We start from the raw sequence: 25,237 nt of genomic DNA, 5'->3' as shown, positions 1-25,237 counted from the left end.
GTAATCATAACCACCACCACAACCACCACCACCAAAGCCCATAGCTGTAGAGCACTTTACAGCTGATGAGTGATTCGTAGGCCTTATCTCACCTGATGAGATGGGAAACTGAGGTCAGGAGAGGTCAGTCAGTAGTGAGGGCAGGAAGCAGGTTGGAGGCTGGGCCTCCTGACTTGCTCCTATATAGCGTCTTTGCTCTTTACACTGGGGTGGTTAAGGTTTTTTTTTTTTTTTTTAAGTTTATTTATTTATTTTGAGAGAGAGAGCACGAGTGAGCACAAGCTGGGGAGGGCCAGAAAGAGGGAGACGGAATCCCAAGCAGGCTTTGTGCCATCAGTACAGAGCCCGATGTGGGGCTCGAACCCACAAACTGTGAGATCATGACCTGAGCCAAGATCAAGTGTCAGACGCTTCACCGACTGAGCCTCCCAGATGCCCCTGGGGTGGTTAAGTTTATGTTGCAACTTAACTGGGCCACGGGTGCCCAGATATTGGGTCCAACATTACTTTGGGTTTCTGTGAAGGTACATTTAGGTGAGATTAACATTTGAATCAGCAGACTGAGTAAAGCAGATCGCAGTCCCTAACGTGGATGGACCTCATCCAATCCTTTGCAGGACTGATTGGAACAAAGCCTGGCTTCCCCTGAGTGAAAGAATTCTCCTGCCTGATGACCTTTGAACTGGGAAATCGACTCTACAGATTTTGGACTTGCCAGACTCTATACTCATGTGAGCCAATTCCTTATGATAAACTTCTCTCTCTCTATTTATATCTCCTATTGGTTCTGTTTCTCTGGAGAACTCTAATATAACCATTTCCTCCTGGAATGTAGTTACAGGACACGCCCCGCCTGCTGGTCCTTGAGCTGGGGCACAGGCCTGAGCTTGGGGTTATGAGAAGGCCAAAATTGGTTGTGAGAGTAAAGGTTTTAAAAAATTGTTTTTAATTGTGGTGAAATACATATAACATGAACTTTACCATCTTGACTATTTTTAAGTGTAAGTGCGGTAGTGTTAAGTATATTCACACTGTTGTCTAAAGTTCTGATTAAGATTGGACTCGATAGGACTTTTTACTACCTGAAGATGAGATCATCCTCACAGTGAGAAATCATCCCAAAAGTTAAGGGATTTGCCCCAGAGGGCTCTAAGCGACGGGAAAGGAGAGCCAACGGAGTGTGAATGCAGGTGGGAGTGAGAGAAAAATTAAAACTAAAACTGCTGTCCATTTGTCTCTGTGGAGCAGAGGCCTTTCTTTAAGCCAGGAGCAAAGCCAGCTGCAGGGCCATGATAGCATCAGGGGGAGGAAGGGGCAGGCACAAAAAGGAAGCTTGGGAGAAGTGGGGCGGGCATCTGAGTCAAACATGGAAGGATACTGGGGTTTGAATAGTTGGAGATGGGAGGGGATGAAGGGGACTTGAGGCCGAGTGAAGTGTGAGTGATGGCCAGCCTCCTCCCCTCCAGTTGCCGGTTGTGTGTCCTTGGGCCATGTGCCCCTTGGCGACCATCCACATTTCCTCCAGCCTCTGCGCCCTGAGCCCAGGCCTCTAGAGGCTCTCAACTTTTGGAGGAGCACCCCCCAACTCCCCTTGCCCTTCCAGTCCATGCCTGAGAGGCAGCATTTTATAAATAGCTGTGTTGAAAAAACTTAAATATAGCACCCCCGGAGCTTACTGACCCAGTGGCAGAGCTGTAAGTAAGTACCATCTGGGGTGTGACTAGTGGTGCTGGCGGTGCAGGGAGGGGCAGAGGATCTGAAGTGTGGCCAGTCAGCTCTGCCTTCAGGTTCCCTGCCCCCCCCCCCCCCATCCTGAGCATTTCCAGCAGGACTGGCCTGAAGGAGTGAGCTGGGGACCCACCAGGAGCAGGCCTACCTAGTACCCCATCACTCTTCTGATCAGAGAGACACCCTGGGGTTCTTTGTCTTGAATGGCTTCTTCTCAGAGACCATGAGATAGCAGAGGCCACAGATGGGGCTGTTTGGGGAGCAGCCAGCTTCCAGGGTCAGGCCTGGGACCTGCCCAGAGGATTCCAGCTGAGCATTTCAGTCCTGGGAAGTGGGTTGCATCTCAGGTCTGGGGGGTCTGGCTCCACCCTGTTCTCAAGTACCCCCCCCCCCCACTACTGTCCTTTCCACACTGTGGCCACAGGCGCTTCTTTGGGGACCTCACAAGCAACAAACCCAGGATCCACATGGTGTGCCTCTCCCTGCCCAGAGCCCTCTCCTCTTCTTGCTTCCTCCACATCCCAACGTAAATTCTTTCCCTGACCACTGCACCCCTGCCCTGGCTGAGGGCAGGACCCCTGGCGCATGCTTGAGAGGCACTGGTGCCTCAGATTGCAGTAGTTATGAAGTACTCCTTGGTGTGCTGCTGGCTGAATGTTTGCTACCTTTGCAAGACCAGGAGCTCTGTGAGGGCAGGCTGTATGTGGCTTGCCCCTCCCTGGATCCGTCCTAGGGACCCCTCCCTCCTAGCACAGGGCTTGGCATGTGGTGGGTGTGCAGTCAGTGTGCAATGAATGGAAGAAAGAATAACTAGTGAAACTCACACTTCTCTAGAACCAGAAGCACCCATACCCCACAGCTGAGACCTCTTTCCACCTCCCTGGAAACATCTGGCAACCTCACCCAATGAGTCCAGCTGAAGGGAATGGAAAGGGCCCACTGGACCCCATTGAGGCCAGCAAGTTCTGAAGACACAGAGCTGGGTGCTCCAGGGTGAAGTCTTGGCCAGTGAGGGCAGTGTATGCACCACCGGCTCATGGTTGGTGCCATTGTGTCTGCCATCCATGTGGTCCCAAAGGGGACAGGGAGACCGCCCTCTACCTGCAAGGCAGGCTGTGTGTGTCTGGGGGCGAGCTCCTGGGAAGGGGCACCTGTGCAGTGTAGGCCATCCAGGCTTCAGAGGGGGGATGTGCGAAGCTCTGGGGCGTGTCAGGAGATGCAAAGATGGGCCTCAGTTCTCACATACGGAGCCTTGCCTGATGAGTCCAGGCTTTGCTGATTATGTTGGCAGCGTGATGACATGGTGATGTAGATCCTCTGCTAGAGAGCTGGAAGTCTGGCACCCCTGGGCAAGCCACAACCCAGCAAGTCCCAGGGGCAAGGAAGTTTAGCCAGCAGGGAACAGCTGGTCCACCCAGGGCCGCAGGTCTCCACAGCTTACGGGGCTCCAATGTTGGAGAGGAGGAGGGTGGTGGGGAGAAGGAGGAGGGGGAGGGGCACCCTGACCTTGGGGTCACTGGGACAGGCCCTGTCAGGCACATGTGGCCCCAACCCTGCTCCTGGAGAGGCAGGGCCCTGCCTGGAGCCAGGGCAGGGAGCCCTCTGGCCTAAGCCTCACATTCACAATCACCTCTTCACATTTAGACTTCAGGAATTATTCCAAGTGAGGTTTTAATGTTAAAAGCAGTAATTTGTTAAGTGTAAGCATTTGAAACATGCCAGAGGTTTTATAGCTCCATCTTGGCATGTCTTTGGTCTTCCATCTACCAGAGGCCCAGAAACAGTGGAAGTGATCCAGACAGACCCACTGGCTGTGGGCAGCCTGGCTCAGAGGGCCTTGCTTAGGGACAGAGCCTTGGCCATGGGAGCCCTGGACCCAGTCCTGCCTTGCACACAGTTGCCTGGTGTCTCACCTCTTGGGTTTAGCTCTATCCAGGCCCCCAGCCTCCCTCTTGAGTTTTCACTGCCTCTTACTCACCCTGTTGGTGACAGAGGGATTCCCACCCTAGGATGCTGGCCAAACCCACAGCACCTGACACTGGACAGGTGTCAGTCATACAGACACAAAGCCTGGGGAGGGAAGACACAGCACACCATACAGGGCCACTTGGGGGTTGCATGTGGGAACAGAGTACACAACCAGGGTTTGTGAGAGGCAGGCTTTATAGCATCAAGATGATGAGGTAGGTGGCTTCCTGCTTCCATGGGAAGATGTGATTGTCTTGTTTGAATAATTCAGTGGACTGGCAAGGAACTGACACCTGCTACTCACATGTCAGGCAGCATGTAAGATTAGGCCTGCCTTGAGGGCGGGACGAAGGACGCAGGCCAAGACTGAGCAGACAGCCATGTGTTCTGGGAGCTCAGTGGGAGCTTGGGAGGGGCTTCTGGAAGCTGCCAGGGCCCAGGAGGTCACCTAGGAAGACAAATGAAAGTTCTCCTCTTGCTGGTTATGTTCTTATGGGTACTTCTTGAGGCTGTTCCTGCTGTATTTGAACCAAGTCAAACTTATTCCCAGTAGAGGACTGCCCCATTTTTCTGGCCTAATGGAGAGCACATATGTTGGGGTATCCTTGGGCCAGGGTCTGAAGGCTAGAAGCCCAGCCATCACGATGGTGACTGACCCTAGTAAGTGCAAGTTCAGGCTGCTGGGAGGCAGGAAGCCCCACACAGTGTTCTTTCTCCCCCCTGCTCCTTCTTTCCTGCAACTCTGGATCCAGGCTCACAGGATGGCCTTGGGGGCCAGGGGCAGGGTGGAGAGATGTGGCCTCAGGGTCACACACTGAATGTGTCCATGGTTCTGCCCTGTGATCAGGATTGTTGTCTTGGCTGCCGTTGACGCTGATAAGTCAGCTCCTCCCAGTGCACCTGTCACCCTAGCAGCCTCCACACCGCCCACCCCATGCCTCCCTGCTTGTCTCCTCCCTGTGCAGGATGCACAGACTCCCCTGTGTCTTCCCGGAACTCATGCTAAGACTCTTCTGCCCTCCACTGGCCTTTCCCAACTCCTCCGACACTGGAGCATCTTCCCTGCAAAGTCTCATGTCCTCGTTAATACCTTCCTGAAGTGTGTGTAAAAACACACGGTGCAGGGACGGTTTCTTAGGACATGAGTCTGTTTTGCTTTCACCGAAAAGCTTAGGGAACTTTTCCTAAACCTGGGAAGGGGCTGGCGGTTTGGCCTGAAGGTTTTACAAGCAGCAGAAACCAGGGCCCCAGGCCTAGGTGCCGCCTAAGAACAGGAACCCAGGGAGAATGGCTGCATGCTTGGTTTGGCTGACGTCCACTCTAAATGCCAAATTGGAGTAATCAGGGAAGACAGAAGATGTTAGGATCCTTCCTGAACCTTCTGCTCTGTGCAGGACCCCCCAAGAATAGGGCATGACTCTAGGGAAGTAAAGAGACCTCCCTAAACTGAACAGATGCTGCATTTCTCATCAATGTTGGTGAGTGGCATGCTTGTGAAAAAAAAAGTAATTTGTTTTAGAAACTTTGGAAAATGTAGAAAAGTACAAAGACAACCATCCTCCCCAGAACTCCACTGCCCAGAGGGAAGCATTGTTGCTGCTGTTCTTGTACCTCTCCCTCCAGTCATACTTGATGCGCATTTATATATATATATATATATATATATATATATATATGTATGTATATATGTATATATATATTCATTCATACACATATATATATTTAAAAAAATGTTTAAACATGCTTATTAATTTGAGAGAGAGAGACAGTGTGAACAGGGGAAAGACAAAGACAGAAAGACACAGAATTTGAAGCAGGGCTCCAAGCTCTGAGTCACTCAGAGTCTGACATGGGGCTCAAGCCCACGAGCTGTGAGATCATGACCTGAGCCGAAGTCAGAAGAGCCCATACCTCATGAGCATTTAGATGTGGACATGTCCAGGTCACAGGATGGGGAATCCATGGGGAGGGTTTTGCTTGCTTACTTTGAGTTAACAGCTGCACCATATTCTACTCTGTGGATCTGTAATCACATAACCACTTCCCCTATTTTAGGTCATTTGGGTTGTTTCCGGATTTTTTTTTTGCTATTATTACTAATGCTGCAGTAAATATCCCAGCACGTCAGTTTTTAGGTATGTCGCCAATCAAGTGATTTGTCAAATGACACCCTGCAAAGACCACCACTTGGGAGTAAAGGGGATCTCCTGACCTAGAGGTCCAAAGGCAGAGGCATGTGCCTATTTCCAGAAATCTTGCCCACAACGTTGTGGTTTTTTTTTTTTTTTTTTTTTTTAGTGGTCAAAAGTTTCCCTTTCTTGGGGCTGGTGTAGCAAGTAGGAATCCCTCTTGTCTGGCAGCCCTAACCTCACCTCATTCCACTTCACCCCACCTCCTTTTCGTTCTCCATCACTAAACTGGAAGCTAGCTATGCCTAACCTGAACAGAGCTTTGGAGACTTTGAAGGGAGAAGGGACAGGAGACAGACATTGGGGGTGAATGGAAAACCATTCTGGTAGCATTCCCTAGCCTTCCCCAAAAGCTTTTAAGGTAGATGCTTTTCTTGCCCCCAGTTGACAGATGAGAAAACTGAGGCACTAGACAGAGGCTGATTAGTTGCCCAAGGCCACAAAGTGAGTAAATGGCATTGCTGGAACATAAAAACAAGACAAACAAATCACCCCTTCCCCTGCCCCCCACATAGTGCAGAGAGGGGCTCTGATCTGAATGCAGATCATATGGTCTCCGGCAGGCTGGCTCCCATACCCATCCGGCCCCTCCTGCTGCATTTTCTCTGCCGTGTTTCACACACCCCATCTTTCCGGTGGGTGTTCAGAACGCTCCCAATTCAGGACTGTTGAGCCTGACACTTCCTCTGCATTCATGTAGCTCAAAACTGCTGTCCACCTCCACCTACCACATCTGAAGCTGTGAGAAGGAAACTTGAAAATGCTACTGGAGCAGGAACGTCACGCTTTCCAGTGCGGGACCCATGTGACTCACTGTTGGGCTCGAAGCCTCTGGCAATGTTCCTCTGGGTGAGGGGGTCGCTGTGGCCAGAGGAGCTTTGTGAGGCTAAGATCTTTCCTGACCCACTCCCAGAAGAGAGGACACCCCAGACCTCCACAGCTTCCTCCATAGATGCTCAGAGGAGAGGGATCCAGACTGCGGGCATCCTCAGTGGCCACCACACACCCTGCACTCTCCCCAAGCCCAGGATCCTGCAAAGCTCCTGGGCCATCTTTCCAGAATTTTCGTCCCATCAAAGCCTAAGAAGCTGATGAAGAAAAAGCAGAGTGCATGGGAAGTGCTGTGGGTTGAATTGTGATCCCCAATAGATATGTTAAATCCTAACCCCTGGTACTCCAGAATGTGATGTTATTTGGAAATAATCTGCAGATATAGTTAGTTAAGATGAAGTAATACTGGATTAGGGTGGGCCCTAAAGCCAAAGACCACGTGAGGATAAGGAGGCCACGTGAAGACACATGGAGAAGATGTCTGTGTGGTGAGGGAGAGGCTGGAGTGATGTAGCTGTGAACCAATGACTGCCACAGATTGCTGGCAATGGCCAGAAGCTAGGGCAAGGCAAGGAAGGATCGTGCCCTAGACACTCTGGAGGGAGCGTGGCCCTGCCAATGCCTCGACTTTGGATGTCCAGCCTCTGGAAGAGTGAGAGAACAAATACCTGTTTTTGTGTGTGTGTTTTTTTTTTTTAAGTTTATTTCTGAAAGAGAGAGAGAGACAGAGACAGAGACAGAGAGGGAGTTGGGGAAGGGCAGAGAAAGAGGGAGACACAGAATCTGAAGCAGGCTCCAAGCTCTGAGGTGTCAGAACAGAACCTGAGTCAGGGCTTGAACTTAGAAACCCTGAGATCATGACCTGAGCCAAAGCCAGATGCTTAACTGACTGAGCCACCCAGGCGCCCCTAAATTCCTATTATTTTGAGCCACCTTGTTTGCAGTCATTTGTCATGGCAGCTCTGGGACACTAATACAGAGGGTGAATTGGGGTGCTGACACCTCTGAGGCATTCCTGCTCCTGGAGGCTGTAAAGGTGTCCATAAGAGAGGAGAGAAGTGTTTTTAGAGCATGGCACCTGAACTCAGCCTCTTGGCAATCTTACTGTTCCCTCCTGGGAGTCTCCCCATCTCTTCAGAGTCTCCAAGGTGCACTGGGCCTGCTGGTGCACACCTGATGACCAAGGATTAGTCTGGATTGGACTTTGTATGTTCAAACCTGAGGGTATAAAGGAATTTTCTTTAAATCACCTTAAAAAGTTTCTGATTAGAATTTTAAATTTGTTGGGGCGCTTGGGTGAATCATTTGATTAAGTGGCTGACTCCCGATTTCAGCTTGGGTAATGCTCTCAGGGTTTGTGAGTTCGAGCTCCGCATTGGGCTCTGTGCTGACTGCTTGGAGCCTGCTTGGGATTCTCTCCCTCTCCCTCTCTGTCTCCCCCCTACCCCCTGCTCTCTCTATCTCTCTCAAAATGAATAAAAATAAACCTAAAAAAAATTTTTTTTTACCTTTATTCATTTTTGAGAGACAGAGAGAGACAGAGCACAAGTGGGCGAGGGGCAGAAGGAGAGGGTGGCACAGAACCCGAAGCAGGCTCCAGGCTCTGAGCTGTCAGCACAGAGCCTGACGTGGGGCTCGAACTCATAGACTGTGAGATCCTGCCCTGAGCTGAAGTCAGACACTCAACTGACTGAGCCACCCAGGTGCCCCTAAATAAAAATAAACTTTAAAAAAATCATAGAAAAAGAATTTTAAGTTTGTTTATCAGTACAAAGGATTCTATATCACTTTCTACTGCCCCCCTTCCCCATCTTTGTCTCTTTTCACCAGAAAGTTAAAATAGTTAATTCATCATCATAGTTGAATGGGGGAACTACCTGATTCTCCTACTCTTTTCTTTCTCTGGGAACTGCTGGCCAGGGAGGGAATCCCTGGATATTTGTACCAATGGGGAAGAACCCTGGGTCAAGCCCAGCTTAGGCCAGAGTGCGCGTTAAAGCATAACACAGTGGGGGCAGAACTTTCCCCTTTCTGAAGCCAGCCCACAACTCAGATGATGTGGATCAGGGTAAAGTTCTCATCTTCCTCTTCCTTCTTTTGTGATTTGTCAGCGTTTGAATATCCTTCATCCCCTTTAGATTTTGGACCTTATTGGCACTGACCCACCATTTGCTTATATGCAGGGTTTTTATTGTGTCCGGCTACTATGAACTGTAGGTCCCAGGAAGGCAGGCTGTGTCTCCAGTGCCTAGCACATGCCTGGCACATATAGGTGATCAGGAAATATTTATCGAGCCAATAACTTAGAAAAAGATTGTTGCTTTACAGAGACGCATACTAACTGTGAGCTCAAATCCATGCGGAAGGCAACAGGGAGGACACAAACCCTTTTCTCTGAATAAGAACAATCATCAATGCCATATACTTAGAGTGCCTTTAACTTCTTCAATGCACCTTCATAGGTGCAGTGTGGGTAAAGAGGGTGTTATGATCACCATGTCACTGATGGGGAAACTGAGGCTGTGTGGAGTGAAACGACAGAACGATGAGGACACAGGCCTGGGCAGGACTGGGACAGGAAGCTGGATCTCTCCGCTGGAGGCTGGGTCTGGTAGCCTGGATCAGTGAGGAGTGTTAAAACAGTGCTATTGACTTTGACATTGAAAAAGAAAACAGTTGGCTCATTCAGCATTTTCTGAAATCTGTTCTAAGAACTTTGAGTCCTCCGAAAGCTTTGTGGGTCAGCAAACTCTGGTCTGTCTCATAGAGAATATAAGAGAATGTGTCACATTTATCTGTGAGAATCTCTGACAAGTCCTGCCCTAAGGGGCCCATTTAACCTCTTTGAGCACTGTGTTGCCCTATGATTTTGGGCCTTAGAAACTTCCCTGGCTCCCTCCTCTTTCCTTTCATTTCTAGTAATAAATAAACATTCTGCAGCAGATACCTTGCACGCTGTCAATTCTTTGGTTTCTTCCTCACAAGAAATGCTATTATTTGGCATTTTCAGACGATCTCGTGAAGGGGAGGAGGGCACAGGGCAGAAACCTCATGGTTAGAGCCTCAGATGAGGCCAGTCCTCCCAGGCTCTTGGACTTGGTGATCTTCCTGCTCCCCAGGAAGGCGGGTGTCTCAGGCATAGCTGGGATCCTGGGCAGTGAGAGAAAGAGCCCACTCCTTTCGTGGCAGCTGCCTTCCTGGAGTCCAGTGGAGCAGTCTGTAGTTAATTATTTGCTTCTCCTGGATAGCACTGCCTACGCCAACCTGCGGCTCCCTGGGCCGGATCGCACTACCCTCTCCATGCAGATTCATCTCGAACTTGTTTGATGCTTCTCCAAAGAGCTCCATCTGGTTCCCACACCATTTCTGACAGGTGGCTAACACGGCTCTCTGAAGCCCCCAGAACACCAGGAGGCATCTTCCGCAGGATTGACTTGGCTTTCATGTCATATTTCTGTCTCCCTGTCGTGTATTTGCCACGACCACAGACATTTGTATGAAAATGGAGTCTGTGTTTGTAAGGGCTCATCTGCTCAGGCTGCAGGGTGAGGAGGCGCTGGGGGGCAATCTGCGCAGCCCAGCACCCACCCACGCAGCTCTGCAGTTCCCCGCGTGAGACTTCTCTGGCCTCTGAGAGAGGGGGATGCCATCCGGCCGGGATTTATGGCCTGAGTGGGGCTCCCTGGGCCACAGTAGCATCTGCTTCAACATTGAAACAACGTCACTCTGTCTCCAAGCATATGTCCAGACCTGGGCCTTGTGGGCTGTGGGCTGCATTGTGGAGTGCTTGGCTGGACAGCAGGGCCAGCCTGAGGGGCCAGGGAAGGCCAGTGGGGAGTCCTAGGGCCAAATGATTATAAACAGGCTGCTAAGGTTAGAGATGAGCCACTGAAAACACACCAAGAGAGTGTCAGGGACTGGGTGGGAGCCAGCACAGGCCCCAGCCTGAGGCAAGTCAATAGTGAGTGCATCATTGCTGCCATCCTTGTGAGCATGGAACATTAGCGTTTTCAAAGCATCTTTACCTCTGTTTGGTGTTTTCGGGATGGGGTGTTATGGACTGGAAGTCTGTGTTTCCCCAAACTCGCATATTGAAGCCCTCACCCTGCAATGTGATAGTATTTGGAGGTGGGGCCTTTGGGAGGTAATTAGGTTTAGATGAGGCCCAGAGAGTGGGGCCCCCACAATAAGATCAGTGCCCTTGTAAGAAGAGAAAGAGACAACACAGCTTCCTCTGTCTACCAGGTGAGGACACAGTGAGAAGGATTCATCTGTAAACCAGGAAGACAGCCCCATGAGACCCTGACCATGCTGGCAGACTGATCTCAGACTTTTAGCCTCCAGAGCTGTGAGAAGTGTCTGCTGATTAAGTCTCTGAGTCTGTGGTATTCTGGGACAGTAGTCTGAGTTATCTGAGGTGACAGGAAAGTGCAGCTGGCAGATGGAAGAGGTCTATGTCTTCCAGGTCACACAGGCCACGTTTTCTAGCCCCAAACTCCAAACTCCTTGCCTTGCACCCGTGGGTCTTGGTCAGGGAATTGCAAGCCACAGAGAATTCCAAGGAGCACCAGGATGGGGAGGGGCACCTTGAGGGTGGGAATGGGGGATTGTCCACTCTGATGATGGGGGCCCACTCTGTGTCTGGTTCAGAGCAGGCCTGCCTCGGGGAACCTCCTCCCCTCCATTCTCAGTCTGCATGGTTCCCCCCCCCCCCCCCACCTCCAATTTCACCTCCCAGAGTGCATTAGCCCTGGCCTGGCCACCTCAGCAAATGCCTGCTGAGCACCTACTATGTGGCACTTGCTCTTTAGGGGCTGGGGATACAGCAGTGAAGAAAATAGGCAAACGTCCTTGCCTCTTTGGGGTAAGCATTCTTGTGGAGGAAGAAAGACAATAAACAAAATCAGTAAGTGAAACATCGACTGTGTTAGAAGAGTAGGGATGGTTGGGAGAAAAATAAAGGTGAGCAGGGGGAATGGGGTGTAATGAAGAGGGAACTGAATTGTGATGACAGTCAGAGAAGGGGACATTTGAGTGAAGACTTGCAGGAAGCGAGAGAAGAGCCCTGCAGAAGTCTGGTGGAGAGCAACTGACAGAGGGCACAGGAGGTGCAATGTCCCTGGGGCAGGAGCACGTGGGTGCTTTTGAAGAATGGCCTGGCATCTGCAGTGAGTGGAGGCGAGGGAGAAAGGATTTGGAGGTGGGGATGGGGGAGGATTTTGGTTTTACTCAGGGGGAGATGGGAAGGTGCTGGGGGGCTCTGAGCAGACAAGAGATGATACCTCACTGTGTTTGACAGGAGCACTCTGCTGAGAGTGGGCAGTAGGGGACAAAGGTGGAAGCAGGGAGGCATATTGGAAGGCTGCTGTAGTGCAGTCCAGGTGAGAGATGGCAGCGGGAGGCCTGGACCAGCGAGAGGTAGTTGAAGGAGTCAGAATTTGAAATATTTGCCGACCATTTGGATGTGGAATGAGAGAGAGGAAGTGAGGATGCTTTTGGCATAAGCAAATGGAAGGATGGATTTCCACTACCTGAGAGGTAGATGGATGTAGGAAGAACAGGCTTGCGGCAAAAAGACAGGATTTCCATCTGGGCAATTAAGGTTTTCAGCATCCATTTGAAATCCAAGTGAGGCTGGCAAGTGATCCCAGAGCTCAGGGGTGAGCCTGGGCTGGAGACATACAGTGGAGAAGGTCAGCACAGGGAGGGCATTGAAGGTCATGAGACTAGAAGATACCACAAGTGGGTGATTGTCGCCAAAGAGAAGATGCCCAGAACTTGTGAGTATCCTGAGCTGGTCAGTATTAAACAGCGGGGGAGGGGGCGCCTGGGTGGCTCAGTCAGTTGAGCGTATGACTTCATCTCAGGTCGTGATCCTGTGGTCTGTGGGTTCGAGCCTCGCGTCAGGCTCTGTGCTGACATCTCAGGGCCTGGAGCCTGCTTCGGATTCTGTGTTTCCCTCTCTCTCTTCCCCTCCACCCGCTCATGCTCTGTCTCTCTCTCTGTCAAAAATAAATAAACATTAAAAAAAACAGTGGGGGAGAAGGGGGAGAAAACCAGGAGGATGTGCTTGCTGGAAGCTAAGAGTTGTGTTTTTCATTCCTCGGGCAACAGTGCTCGGTTCAGGCACATGACCCACGTGAGTCTAAATAGAGTATATTCATGGCTTTTATTGGAATCCTAAGGAATACGAAGCTTTCTTCCACTTCATGGTGCTTAGTTGGGGGATCTGACTGGAGTTGTTGGTAGCCGTTTTAGCCACTGGAGTGAATAGCCAGCGCAGCATCAAAATCACAGACAAAGAAGGAAACAGTTCTGATAGACATCATCTGATAGAAAATCCTGGAGTTATAGTTTCCCAGTTTTGCTGAAGTCAGTTTGAACTGGATTTCTGTCATTTGCAACCAAAGACTTCTGACCAAAGCAGTGAGGTGTGCCCCTATTCTGATATCATTCATGTGGAAAACCACCTCACCCTCCCCCCCTATTTTGAGGCTCCCCCCTCCCCCAAGTTGAACCCCTGTCCCATGTGGCATTGCTCCTCTTTCCACAGGGACATATTACAGTAGTCAACCTTTATTTGGGACTGAGCAAAGGGAGAATGAAGAGAAAGTCATGGAGAATGATTGAGGAGGATTTTTTGTTTGTTTGGTGGTTCATTATTGGCTTTTAAAAATTATTTTTAAAATGCATTATTCTTTATTTTTTTATTCACTTTATAATGTTTATTATTTTTATTATTATTTGCTTTATTTACTTATTTATTTTTAGAGAAGCAGATGACAGGACCATACCAGTAGTTTCCGCCCCAAGGGCTGTGACAGAGGTGAACTTGAGAAGCTGAGGCTCCCAGGCCGGTGAGCTCCTAAACTCAGGAATAGGCAGAGTGATGGGTTCAAGAGAAGTAGAAATCTTGGAGTCGTGACATATTGACCTGAAGGGTTGGGGGGGAGATGGAGTCAAGGAGAACTCCTGTTTTTGTTTTTTGTTTTTTTGCTTTTGTTTTGTTTCTGTTTTGTCTGCAGCACGTGGGTGGACCATGGAAAGCCACTGAGTCAGAGCAAGGGTTGAAAGGGACCAGCCCCTGGGAAGGCCCAGAGGGCCCAGTCCAGGCCTGGGCCCTTGCAGCCCCCTCCCCATACTGGCAATCTCTTGCTGTGTCCACATGTTTGCTTTTGAGGGACATTTTCCCTCCATGCTTTGAAGCTACTTAATTCATTAGTTCTTCATCATTTATGTCCTATTTCATTATGTTATAATCTTTACAGTTGTTAATTTGCATTTCATTTCCTGCAGTGACAAAAACCCCCTAAAACTCTACCCATGAAAAATGTTATTGTTGTAAATATTAATACAAGTCACAAATGATCACCATCCAGAGCCCATTTCACGTAGCAACAGCTCCCTTCGTCTGAGGCTGGGAAGATTGCAGTAATTACCAAACTCAAGAGCTCTGCATGCCCTGAGGGCTGAACGAGGCAGAACCAGTCTTAAGCCCTGAGATAGTATTAAAAGAGGCAGAAAAAACTGCACCTGAGGACAGCCACATCCCACTCTTGTACCTAGTGTCACTCCTGACCCAGACCTCACACAGTCTGCACCTGGGCCTCTCAGAGGCTCAAGAGGGACAGATGGCTGTCTCTATGCCCCACAGGTAGAGGAGAGCCTGTGCCCAAGAGGGCAGAGGAGGAGAAAAGCCCAAGATGAGGTGAGGCGGCCCTGGGAGGAGAGGACAGGGTGGGCAGTGGGGGAGCTGCTGTAAGTGCTCCAGTTCCAACCACCCTCCCCCCCCATACCTTCTCTCCTGGTCCAGAATAGGACTTGTGCTTTGTGCCTTTTTAAGGAAAACCGTGCTGCAAAGAATAACTTCTTTGCATTGAAGACCAGAGATAACCAATACTTCTAGCCCCTGAATGAGTTGCCTAAGCATCTAGACCTGGTAAGGAAAACCTGTCAGTCCTGAAGCAGTTTTGTGGCCCTGTAGGAAGTGCTGGAGCGAGCCAGGGGCTGCTGAGTCACAGCTCTGCCCGCTGGGACCCAGTGCTGTGCAGGGAGGTTAAAGCTGCAAGTGCATCCCTGCTGTGGGCCTGTGACTTAGTACTGTTCCAGACCATACCTGGGTCCCAGGTCTAACCACTGACTGGCTCCTGCCTGCACCCGACCCCAGGATGAGCCCCAGCTCTGGTTACAGACCTGTTTGGACCCCACCTCTGATGAAGCCCTTACCCTGGGCCTTACTCTTGCTCCAGTTACTGGTTCCAGATAGATTCCACCCCCCCGTTCATTCACTTTTTCCCAGTATAGCCTTGGCTTTAGAGGAATACATGGATCTCCCTTGTCACTCACACCAAGTTCACAGGTTGGTCAGACAGGGGCAGCGGCTGCTGGAAATCCCTCCCCTGGGATCCCTCTCCTCAGTGCTGGTAGTGCCCATCCCTATTCCTCCAGAGCACCTTCTCCAGTCAGTCCAGCCCTCGTGGACTTGTCCTGCCATGGGCAACCGGAGGGCTGGTCCCCCCTGACTTTCTGGTTCTGTGTGGTTGTCTTGCTAATATTAACAGCCCTATGAATTCTTCATAGTCCTTAGCCTCTAATCTTCTCGAAGAGGTCAGGAGATTGAAACCAGGTCATTCCATCGTGCAGAGGGCAAAGGATGCAAAGGAAGTTGCTCAAAGTCATACAACATGTAAACCACATATCTAATGGGTTTGAACCAGGTGATCCCGTGCTTTCTTTTCTTTTAAAACATTTCTTCCTTTTTTTTTTTTGGAAGATGTTAACCCCATAGAAAAGTTGGAAGAACTGTGTTCTCCTGTTAATGGGTTGCCTTACCCACTCCACTTTTCTCCCTTTATATACAGACACCATTTACTTTTACCAAATCGTCCAGAAATGGGCTGGGACACTTGTGACACTTGACTCCTAGATGCATGGGATTCTCAAGAGCACAGATCTAATTCAGAGTCTCACTGGGCATTGAGGCTGCAAAATTTTTGGGACAGAGAGAGACAGAGGATGAACGGGGGAGGGGCAGAGAGAGAGGGAGACACAGAATCGGAAACAGGCTCCAGGCTCTGAGCCATCAGCCCAGAGCCTGACGTGGGGCTCGAACTCACAGACCGCGAGATCGTGACCTGGCTGAAGTCGGATGCTTAACCGACTGCGCCACCCAGGCGCCCCAGTTTTCATGATTCTTAACTGACCTAACATTTCTAGTTCTGTCGTCTCTTCTACATTTATTAGTTGGGATTCTCTTATGAGAGATTTTTCTTTTTTTCTCTCCTTTCTTCCTTCCCTGGCCCTCTTTTTTGGAGTATCACTGTGGACTCATAGATTCCCCCCACCGCCTCCCCCATTAAATGTACTAGAATCTCCACAATTATCATTCTTCTTCTCCTTCCTCTTTCCTCCTTCTCCCCCCTCCTCCTCTTCTTCTTCCTTCTCCTCTTCTTCTTCTTCTTCTTCTTCTTCTTCTTCTTCTTCTTCTCCTTCTCCTTCTCCTTCTCCTTCTTCTTCTTCTTCTTCATCAGTAACCTCTCTGCCCAGCATGGGGCTCAAACTTCTGACCAGGAGATCAATAGTTGCATGCTCTACTGACTGAGCCAGACAGGCACCCCATCATTATTCTTTTTGATGCTAACTTTGTCCCAAATTCTGTGTCTTTTTTAAAATGTTTATATATATTATTTTGAGAGAGAGAGAGAGCGAGAGAGAGAGAGAGAGAGAGCAAGCACATGCATGGGAGAGGGGCAGAGACAGGGAGAGAGAGAATCTTAAGTAGGCTCCAGGCTGAGTGTAGAGCCTGACAAGTGCTTCATTCCCATGACTGTGAGATCATGACCGAGCCAAAATCAAGAGTCAGCCACCTAACTGACTGAGCCACCAACCCAGTAACCCCGGTTCTTGTGTCTTTGAAACATGACCCCATTAAGCCTTTGATAAGTCCCTTGCTTTCTGGTCCAAGAGCTTCCAGGTTCACTTTGTACTCTCTTTGCTCAGAACTAGCTAGCTGCTTTTCCAAGAAGCCCTAGTTTTTTTCCCCTTTGGTCTCCTCACAAGCTGGATATAGAGAATATACCTATTTCTTATAGAATGGGCCTCTCAGAGAGATCTGTAATATAGATCTTAAATCACTATTTGAAGGTGATATCTGTGGTGATGATAGTTGTGACAAATGGAGATGACCTTTGGGCAGTAACAAATGACCAACTAGAATGCTAAGCATGAGCTCGGTTACCCATAAACCAAGGTACTGAGTGGGTTGAGCAGTGCCCCCCAGAAGATATTTCCATATTCATATTATCAGACCTGTGAATACGACCTTTTTGGAAAAAAGGATCTTTGTAGATATAATTAAGTTGAAGATCTTATGAGGAGAGCATCTATCCAGGTCTACCCAGGACGACCCAGGTCCTAAATCCAATGATTTGGATTGTTATGAGAGAGAAGGCAGGTACAGACACTGAGGAGAAGGCCATGTAAAGATGTTACCAGAATCTACGGTTATCCAGAAATTAGTGCCTGCAGCTGCAATCCAAGGAGTGCCTAGAGTCACCAGAAGATGGAAGGGACAAGGAATTCTCTCCTAGAGCTTTCAGAGGAAGTCTGGCCCTGTGAACAACTTGATTTTGGACGTCTGGATTCCAGGACTGTGAGAGAAGAAATTTCTGTCGTTTTAAGCTACCCAGTTTGGGTGTTTTGTGAAGGCAGGCCCAGGAAGGTCACACTGGCACCAAGGAAACAAAATTTGCCTGAAAAAGCATCAAGGTAGTTAACATAGAGGAAATCGCAACGGTGTCAGACCTCCGTATGTTTCCACTATAGTATTGTTTTTACCTGAAATCACTGCTCAGATCCTCTAAGGTCTTGACTCAGCTCTGCCCCCATGATCCTGGTGGCTGGTGCTGTGGCTGTGGCTCTGTGGTGTTTGCCATGGCCAGCAGAATGGCTGACAGAGTACCCCCAGATAGAGGGACGGCCTGCTCTGGGCCCTGCGTCCAGGCATCTGAGGGGCCACCTCTATCAGGTAGCTGACGGCCCAGCCCGACAGCCCCCCCCAGTGCAGAAGGCCGAGTGGCTGACTGCATCTCTGATTCCCTGGTCTATGCGCGCAGGGCCACATAAATGGAGAGGCAACACAGAAGGGTTGTGGCCTAGGGGACAAAACTAAGGTGATGCCAATGTGCTGATCTGGAGCCACTGGTAGCAGCTCCCATGGCACAGGTTTGGGGTCCCACAGCAAAGCTAGGTGGGGGCCGGAGGGCTAGAAGGCGTCTGATGGAAAGCTGGTGTGGTGGGGCTCGGTGGCTCGGTGCACCTGATCTAATGTGGTGAGGGGGTCTGCCGGAGGGTGTGGTGCCAAGCCCCAAAGGGTTGAGAAGGCGGGCTTGTAGCCAACCCATCCCGGTGATTGTCTGGTCTGACTCAGGGGAGGGATGGCTCTTGTGAGCGCCATGTTTCTCTCAGAAGAGTCAGGGTTAATTTCAGGTAGAGTCGTGTGTGACCTCAGGCTCTGCTGAGTGTTTTCGTCCCCTGAGTGTTTTGGGGCTTTTGAGAAGGTGGGTCTTCCAAACTGAACCAGGTCGGGGCACCTGTGTCCAGCCTTGTGGTCCGGGCCATGGGCATGAGGGAACTGCAGAGGAGTGTTTTCTGCAGAAGCCTCCCCCCCCACCCCACCCCTAGGGTATGCAGAACGTGGGCCTTTAGACTAGAGGAGGTCAGGGGGAAATGACCTTGTGCCCAGCTCTGAAATAGTGACACTGCTATGACCCGCCTGATCTCCACTAACGGCCAAACAGAACCATAAATTCCGATTAGGAAAAGATGCTGGTTGGCAATGACATACAAAAAAGTTTGTGATTAGTGAACTGTAAAAGCTAACATGACATGCTCATAATTGGGATGTATTTACTGCGTGAAAAACACCACACTGCCATTGGGACAAAGTGACTTTGAGGGAACTTTCTAAAGGAGGCTGACACAACTTCCCTCTTTTGCTTACCAAACAGCAGTGACCATTATTGATGGTGCTTTTCAAACAGCAGCTACAGAGAGAGAGGGGCTGTGATTTCTTGTCAGAACTACTTTACGGTGTCGTATTTTCCGGGTGTTTAAGAAGCCCTGTTCATTTGCAGCATTACCCTGGGTGATTTATGGACCCTCAAAAAGCTTACTTCATTTCAATGTTTTAGACATTTCGCTTTTTTTTTACAACAAACCTTCTTCCAATATAATCAATGGAGGTTTCTCCATCTGGCCTGGGAGGGGAGTGCCGTGTGGGTTTATAGCAAAATCAATATGAGGATAAATGGACAGCAAAGAAAGTCCATTGTCAGGGTGGAAAGAGGCTTTTAAGTCCCTGGCCCAGTGGCAAAGCCATCGGCAGGGGATGGTCTGGAGGCTGGCCCTGCTCAATGTGGTTGCGGTGTGGTTTCCTCACTGACCAGCCCAGAGGGGTTGGGGACAACAGCCAGGTGGTGCAGAGAGGGCTCAGCCACTCTTTAATTAAATAAGTTTCTTTGTAAACAGCCCCACTGCAAGTCTCGTTAATGTTTGATGTTGTTTGAATCTGAGTTTTCTAATTAAAGTAAAAAATGATTCCCAAACATATCAATGTTCCAACATTTGCTTTCTAGGGGATGAGAAAGCAGATGAGCAGCTCATGGTCGGGTCTAATGTCTCCTGGAGGAGACCTGGCAGCAGCAGGGGCCCCTGGAGGAGCTCCAGACATGCTTGCTCACCCTCGCCCCTTAGTCAATGCCAGGGAAATCCCCTGTATTTTCTCTGAAGACATGGAGGGGTACAACATCAGGCCACTGCTTCCGGGGGGGCATAGAAGTGGAGGAATGTGTGGGGCACCCGGATGGGACCACTGTGAAGCAAATGAGGTCATTTAAGACAAGTTAAGAGTTTGCTTTGTTGGAGAAGGAAAATTACAGGCCTCTTGAGGTCCCTTGGTGGAACACAGTAAATATTGAATTAAAGAGCAAACATAGGACGTTCAGGTTGGAAATAAAATTTAGTTCCAGGCAGAGTGGACACACATGTAGGGGATACTTCTCCCCTTGGGCAGCCTCATGGTGCAGACAGTTGCTCATTGTCCCATCGGCAGTGTTCATTCACTCATGCGTTCACTCTCTGAACACGTGGGACAGGCCAAGTTCTGCCCAGGGCCTTGTGGACACAGTGTTGCCTAGGACAGATAGGGCTTTGCCAGCATGGAGGTCATAGTCTTGGGCAAGAGTAGATTCTGAAGAAGTGAGCACAGAGACAAACATATAACTACCAACAAGAAGTATAACGAACAGCCCACTTAGCTCCCCAGTCCCCGTAAGCACCCCCAAAACCCTCCGGCCAGAGAGACCACCTCTATTCCTAATGCTTGATGGATTTTGTTCGGGCCCCTGCCAGGCTCGGCTTTCTTAGAGACTTGCTCATTTTCCTCAGTCTTTTGCTTATGAGGGAGAATTGTGCCCTTGCCGAGCCGGTTGCAGAAATCGCCATGGATTGCTTATTTATTTTGAAACTTTACGTTATAGAAATACACATACAGAAAAGTAGAGGGAATAGTATAATGAACATATATAGTATAGCGTATGTTATACTAGTATAACAGACACCCTTAGGCCTACCACCTATCTTTAACTACTGTTTACATTCTGACATAGTTGCATCTTCTCTTTATTTCTGAAGTGTTTAAAAATAAATTACAGATATCCCTACATTTCACCCATAACGATTTCAATTTGCACCTCCAAAAACTGAGGAGATACTCATATATAACCATAATGCCATTGTGTTAGTTAAGGTTCTACAGAGAAACAGAACCAACAGAAGGTATGTAGATGCACAGAAGGAGATTTATCGTAAGGAAGTGGATCATGCAGTTATGGAGATTGAGAATCTCAAGAGTTGCAGTTGGCAAGCTGGAGACTCAGGAGAGCTGATGGTATAGTTTCGGTCTGAAAGCCAGAAGGCTCAAGACCAAGAAGGAGCCAATGTTTCAGTCCAATGTTCCAGTCAGACAGGAAGCATTACCCCTTATTAGCGGGGGTGGGGGTGGGGGTGGGGGTGGGGGTGTGTGTGTCAGCCTTTTTAGTCTATTCATTCCTTCAACTGATCAGACAAGGCCCACCCATGTGAGAGAGGGTAATCTGCTTTACTCTATTCAGGTGTTAGTCTCATCCAAAAAACTCTCAAAGACACACTCAGAATAAGATTTGAGCAAATGTCTGAGCACCCCATGGCCCAGTCAACTGGACACATAAGATTAACCATCTTGGCCATTATTTTGCCTAACAAAATTAACAGTCCCCTGATCTAATACCTTGTCTATATTCATATTCCCCAAACATTCTTCAGACTAGTGTCCAATCAAAGATCAAGCACTGCATTTGGTTGTTGCCCATGACCTTATGAAAAGCCCAGAAGCCAGGGTCAATGACTCCTCCAGCCTTGTGGGGGAAGATGTTTGGATGTGGAATTTGGCTGTGGGTCTGAGAAGATAATTGTTTATTACTGAGAACAAGCACAAGTGAAGCCTCATAACACCCAGGGCTGCATCCCTGGTAATTTATGGGTTTCAGTCACAGAGCAGTTATGTCTCTAAGTGCTTTACATCGTTAATTAGCCACACCCGGGAATCCTAGCAAGGGCGAGTCAGCGTGACCAGGGTTACCTCCAGCAAAGCATAAGAAGCTGAGCTTCCCAGTAAAGGTCACCAAGCAGGTCTGAGGCTGAGTGTGGGGCAGAGGTCCCCCCAAAAGAGTCCAGGACTCTTCTTCGAGGGTTGAAGCCAAAGCCCAGCCAGAGAGGGACTGGGTACCAGCCAGCCTTGATCCAGTGTTCCCAGACTTAGGACGGATTTAGCCTCCTTCCCTACAGGGAAGCTTGGCAGGCCAGCAGCAGCAGGTGCCTGGCCCAGGGCTACATGTAGCTTCCGATTCCAGATCAGGAGAGGAGACTCCTTCTTGGAGTGTGCTCCTGCTGAGGCAAATGGCCTCTGGCTCTAGAAGGCCCTCACTCCTCTCTCTGAAGAGCAGTTCTGAGTGCCCCTGCTTGGAATTCACAGCCAGTTGCCTTTACTCCCCCTGCCACATTATTTTTCAAAGCGATGACCCAATGAAGCAATTACTGTTCCAATCGGGATGAAGATCTCTGCAGCCTGCAGCCAAGCATGGCCTCTGCAGCATCTGTTACCCTCCTTATCTCTTCCTCAGCCTCGCCAAAGACCTTCTCCATTTTCATGCCCACTCAGATCTACGAAGGCTCCAAGAGCAAGGCCAGGGCCCCCTCGGAGTGGACACTTCCTAAGGAAGGGAGCTCCATGTTATCCAAGAGACTTTGTGAAGAAGCATTGGGTTCCATCCATGCTGTTTGACTCTGGGTGCTTTTCTCCCCTTGGAGAGCAAACTTAATTAAAATTCACATTTTATTTATAGACAAATTGTGACTACAGTCTAGAAAGAACAGTTGATGCTTGGCTTGATCGTTAGTCTATGAAATGGCTGCTTGCTCCCAGATACCCTCAAGCACAGAAAATTCTGGAGCAGAAGGAGATAAGATGGGGGAGCCCACAAGTTGCTTCTGCACTGACTCTATGGCTGCACAGTGTGTGGACACTGCCACTGAAGAGGAGAGGACCGTCTTTTGTGGTGGAGGTGGAGTCCCAGCCCACTTCAGAGAATGGAGATGTCAGGCATCCTAGCGGCAGGGGGAACGTGAAATGAAGTTATGCGACCTTGCACTTGGAAACAAGCAGGGTGGGCAGGGACATTGATGCTCGGCCTTTCTCACGAGGCCTGCCGATTCCCCCACCTTTCCCCAGAAGTGGCCCCTTCAAGGTGCTCGGCTGGCTCTAGGTCAGACAGTCCCTCCTGGGCTCTCCATGTCTGCTTAGAGGAACTGGGAACAGCTGTGAGCAGCTATGCTGTTCTGGACAGCTGCTCACAGGAAGTTCCAGTTCCAGAAGGCTGTATGCTCTGTGACCCCATGGGCCTTAGCCATATCTGAATGAATATGGACCAACTAGGACATGGACAACAGAGTCCTTGCTCCCCCTCCGCTGGGGTGTAAGTGCAGATGTTCTTGAGCCTCCAAAGAAGTTATAAATCCATGTGGTCACAGGTTGCTTTGCTGGGTAAGGGGGTCTGTGAGGGACCATTTTCTGACATACTGCAGAATTCCATCTAGCTGCCCTGCCTGAGGCCGCCCCAATTGCCTGCCAAATGGGACGCAATGGGCACCTAAGCTTACAGACAAATCCCAGACCCACCCCCCCCCCCCCCTGCCCCGGCACTTGGGATACCTAACTTCTCCCAAAGGGGGCCTGGCTTCAGAGCTGTCAAGACAATGAAGTGTTTTTGAATACTGTTGCCCCGGTGTCCCTGCAGGAAGTCTCAGAACTGTGCTCTCCCAAATCAGAAGCCAGAGCTATGCGACTGTCATCACATTTTGTTATTCTCTGCTTGCATTTACATAACATTTCTGCAAAGTGCTTTATAATCATTTCATTAGTCATTCATTTGCTTAATTGCATAGCCTTCAATTCAGTTAGAAAATCTGATTTTAAAGTTTATTTATTTTATTTTAGAGAAAGATAGCACAAGTGGTGAAGGGGCAGAGAGAGAGGGAGAGAGAGAATCCCAAACGGGTTCCACACCCAGCATGGAGCCCGACTCAGCTCTCAGTCCCATGACCATGAAACCGTGACCCAAGCAGACATCAAGAGTCAGATGCCCAACAGACTGAGCCATACAGGTGCCCCCAGTTAGAAAATCTGCTTTTACATTCAAGTTTTCATGACTGCAAGTTTAATTCAGAAAAACTTTTTTTTTTTTTAAATGAAGTGGAAACATTTCCAAATTTTGAGCCCCTTCCCACCAGCAGGGACTGGTTTTGGAGTACAGAGTGAGACATCAAAATTTTAATTTTTAATTTTTTTAAATGTTTTGTTTATTTTTGAGAGATAGACAGCGTGAGCAGGGGAGGGACAGAGAGAGAGGGAGACACAGAATCTGAAGACAGATTCCAGGCTCTGAGCTAGCTGTCAGCACAGAGCCCGACAAGGGTCTTGAACCCACGAACTGTGAGATCATGACCCAAGCCAAAGTCGGACACTCAACTGATGAGCCACCCGGGGGCCCCTTAAATTTTTTTTAACGTTTATTTGTTTTTTTGAGAGAGAGAGAGAGAGAGGCAGAGAGAGAGGGAGACAGAGGATTCAAAATGGGTTCTGTGCTGACAGCAGAGAGCCCAATGTGGGGCTTGAACCCACAAACCATGAGATCATGACCTGAGCCAAAGGCAGATGCTTAATCGACTGAACCACCCAGGTGCCCCAGAGTGAGACATTTGAAAGCGGTGGCAGTGGTGACCTGCTTCTAAGATCTAATTTAGAACGGCCAAGAAACCCTGCGCACCACCTTGAAACAGCAGGAGCACCAGGGGGAGCACTCATGTGGCAGTCAGAACGAGTTCCATTGCTAAAGACTCAAAGGACCCACAGGGATCTATGGTTTATTGAGGGGCAAGGGTGCAACACAGCAATGGCATTATCAAAAGGAAATGTATCACTGCCAAAGGCTGCCTCATGGCACCAGGCACTACCATCTGGAGAGTCCAGGCCTGAGCTCCAATTATCCTCTTTGTGAAAGGTCATTCTGGATGCACTTTATCTCTTGGGCCAAGAATCTTCAACGTGTGCACAGAACACTTCAGAACTGGGAAGTCTGGAATGGAGCCTTGGCCATGGCTTCTTAGGCCCTGCTGGTCACGCAGGCATATTTCTTGCTGTGGTACGGGCCTAATGGTAGAGGCTTTGATGGAGGTGGGGGGGGGGAGGGGAGCTCATTGAGACCAACTGCAAATCATTAATCTTGTTGTTATCAATAAATGATGCCGTCAAGCTGGTACATAGTGCCCTGAAACTCTTCTGACCCATGGTTGCAAAGCAACGCCATTAATCAGTGTTTTCTGCACTGATCATGGGGTCAGCACTGTGTAGGTACACCTCTTATTTCAGTAACGTGGCTCAGGCCAATTCTAGGCCCTGCTGGAATTAACCCTTCCAGCTCAGCTCAGGGTGTGTGTGTGACCAAGAGAGAAGAGGGCATAGGTCTACTCCACCCTGCCAGAGTGAGCCTGACCGTGACTCCAGGCTGCAGTCTCTCTCCCTTCCCCTCCAGTCTCCATGTGTCACCCCCATCCCATTCCGAGCACACAAATTTGGTTATGTCCTTATTCAGATGCCAGGCTTTTAGCAAACCCTTCCATGCATGCCCTAGTTTAAATTGTACCCCTCCCACACACTCCCTGTTCCATTTCCCTGCTTTGCCTTTTTTTTCATGTATAACTAACATATCTTGCTTATTGTCATCTGTCCCACTAGAGTGTAGGCGCCACGAAGCAGGGGTTTTATCTGTGTGTTCACTGTGTCCCTGTACTTAACTCAGTGAGTACTTGGCATGCCTCTGGAATGCCATGGAATGTCTCTGCTTGTTGCCTCAAACCCATCTTAGTCC

At 49.4% G+C, this 25,237-nt stretch overlaps 1 protein-coding gene across 1 annotated transcript in view; it reads left to right on the top strand.

The window, feature by feature from the left end:
* Positions 1–715: 715 nt before the first annotated feature.
* FSTL4 (follistatin like 4) overlaps positions 716–25,237 on the top strand; it is a 725,054-nt gene continuing 700,532 nt past the window's right edge. Inside the window, exon 1 of the mRNA XM_019831942.3 lies at positions 716–731. The gene's annotated coding sequence lies outside the window, so the exon portion shown is untranslated. The remainder of the gene's footprint in view (positions 732–25,237) is intronic.

Source organism: Felis catus, chromosome A1 (assembly GCF_018350175.1).
Source record: "Felis catus isolate Fca126 chromosome A1, F.catus_Fca126_mat1.0, whole genome shotgun sequence".
Lineage (NCBI taxonomy): Eukaryota > Metazoa > Chordata > Mammalia > Carnivora > Felidae > Felis > Felis catus.
The sequence above is the reverse complement of the archived record's forward strand: the minus strand, read 5'-3'. Positions and strand labels throughout refer to the sequence as shown.